Raw genomic sequence first — 2911 nt, forward strand, 5'->3', positions numbered from 1 at the left:
GACCAGTTTTGACACACAGGGTAAGTGGATAGCCACTTCAGCAGTGATTCCAGCGACAAGCACTTCCCTGAGAAAGCTTCTGCTCAGTAAGTGAACAAGTTCAAAGTGCCTTTTAAGTGGGCTGAAGAGAGATTTAGGGTGTCTACCTGCTGGGGTTTGAGAAACTAGCAGCCTCCAGTCATATCAGAACTGTGATTAACATCTCATACCCCAGAAGACCACGTGTTGCCCAGACAATATTCAATAACATATACATACTGCTTTGTTTTTGGTTGTGTGTGTTTTTTTTGTTTTGTTTTGTTTTTGGTTTGGTTGTTTTTTTTGTTTATTTTGATGTTGTGGATTGTTGTTTTGTTTTTTAAGTTCAACCTTTTCCATACAGATCCTTTTTCTTTCTCAATTTTTCTAGTTTAATTATAATTTCCCATTGCTGCCTATTTCAGTAATTACAACTTCATTTTTGTTAGTGTTTCTACCGCTATTATTTGTTTTTTCCAGCCAATTTTATCCCGTAAAGTTTTCTGTTTGCTTGTTTTGGTTTGATTTATAGCATTTTTGTCTTTCCTCTCTACTTGGTGGAGGTGGGGTACTGTGTCTGATCAGGTTAGCAAAGAGCTGCTGACCTCAAGGGAACCACCCAACTGGGCACCCCCAAAAGGTGGTTTTTTTTTAAAGGTTGTATCAAAGTACCCTACTGTACACCTATATTGCTCTGTCTCCCTCTTTCTGTGCCTCTCTTCTTTTTGTCAATATTCCCTTTACCCACCCCCTCTCCTTTCTCTATTTTTCTTTTTTTTTTTTCCTTATCACTTGGTCCTCCTTTCTATCATCCCTTTTTTGCTCTTAAACCTTCTCACCCTTCTGGTCTTGTAACCCTTAGTCCACAGGCACGAGAACTTAAAAAGTTTGAAATTTGTAGGGAGATGAGTGGAGTAAGATGGACGACCAGAAGGATTGTTCAGCTTAGCTTTCCTAGAATGACTGAGGGAAAAGAGAGAACCCAGCCATACCTGGCATGGGGACCATATACAGAGTAATAGTGAGAAGGTGGTGAACTCAGTATAGTGTATTATCTGGAGCAGTGGAATTCTGATGAATTAGGCAAGTGATTGTTACCAGCTGGGATCAGCTGGCCCCCACCATAGGTCCAAGATGGGAGGAAGTCTTTCTGGAGTAATCAGTTGTTGGAGGAAGCTGTGCATTGAATGGTAATCTTGAAGGGTTGGAAGACTTGAACAGTATACACCAACAGATTTGAATGCCAGTTGGAGTGGATTTCTCATAGGTTTGGTGTGTGGTGAGGTCGCCATACTGAGAGGTCTTGGTGGCCAGGAGGATGCCATTTTGGTAAGGTTGTTAGCAGGTCTTAGCAGGGGCCTAACGCATGGCCATCTTAATTCCACCCGCTGGAATAAGAACTCTACTCTTGGGACAGGCTGAGGAACTCCTTGACCCCATGGGATTGGTGTCAGGGGCACTGGGAGACCTGCCCTTGAAGGATTCTTGTGAGCTTTAACCTGGCAAGGTCTGAATTTTGAGGAAACAATTTGGTGCTCCCTAAAGGCAACTAAGTTTGAAATAAGGACCATAGAAGTTGCTGGCTGTGTGGTCTGCCTCCAAAAAACTACAGCACCACCACATGTCCTGGCAACATATTGCAACATACTGTCATCAAGAGCAAGGACTTCTGTTTGAAGCAAGAGATGCACTGAGAAGGAAAAAAGGACAAGGAGGTAAACAAGTAGAAAGAAAACATGAGGAGGAACCAACAGAAAAATTCAGGCAATATGAGAAACCAAACCAGAGGAAGTCCCCCAAGGGACCATGAGGGAGCTACTGCAGAAGAATCCACCTATAAAGAATTAATAGTTTTGAAGAAAGGGAATTTAAAATATGGATGATAAAGACAATAAAAGGAATGAATAAGAAAATGGAAAGACAGAACTAAAAGTTGAATGAGAGATAGGCAAAATATATAAATGATATGGCAGAGCTTAAGGTAATGAAGGAGAAAATCAGGTAACATAAAGATGCAGTAGAAAGTATCAAAAATAGTTTATACCATGGAGAAGAAAGAACCTCAGAGGTAGAGGATAAAGTTTTTGAGTTAACACGGGTAGTTACAAAGGCAGAAAAGAAGAGAGAGAATGCAGAACAGGTACTTAGAGAAATATGAGATTCCATGAAGTATTCAAACACATGAATAACAGGGATTCCTGAAGGGGAAGAAGATTGCCCCAAAGGAATGGAAGGCCTACAGGAGACCATCATAAATGAAAACTTTCAAAGTTTTACTAAAGCCCTCACACACTCCTTTCAGATGCATATTGAACCCCAGGTCATCTCAACTCAAACAGTGCCTATCCAAAATACATTGTAATGAACCTGTCCAAAGTCAAGATGAAAGAAAAAATTGTGCAGGATGCCAGGAGTAAGCACAAACTTACCTATACAGGCAGAGCCATTAGGATGACAGCAGACTTTTCAATTGAAACTTTCCAAGCCCAGAAGAGGGTGGTAATCCACCTTCAACAACTTAATCAAAAAAATGTGCAGCCCAGAATTCTGTATCATTCTAAAGTAAGCTTCAAAATTAATGGAGAAATTAAATATTTTGCTGATATACAAGCACTGAGGAAATTTGCCATAACAAGACCAGTTCTACGGGAAATACTTAGACCTATTCTAAACACTTACCACCACAATGGCCCACCAGCACATTAAACATCCTGAAGCTAAAGGCCAATATTTAGCTTCCACAATGGTGCAAAGGATAAAACTACACAACAGACTTTCACAAAATGAGATGAATAGAATTCCACCACACTTATCAATTCTCTCAATAAATGTCAATGGACTGAATTCAGCACTGAAGAGGCACAGGCTGGCTGATTGGATAAAAAAAGCACAA

This window comes from Nycticebus coucang, chromosome 8 (genome assembly GCF_027406575.1).
Source record: "Nycticebus coucang isolate mNycCou1 chromosome 8, mNycCou1.pri, whole genome shotgun sequence".
Classification (NCBI taxonomy): Eukaryota; Metazoa; Chordata; class Mammalia; order Primates; family Lorisidae; genus Nycticebus; species Nycticebus coucang.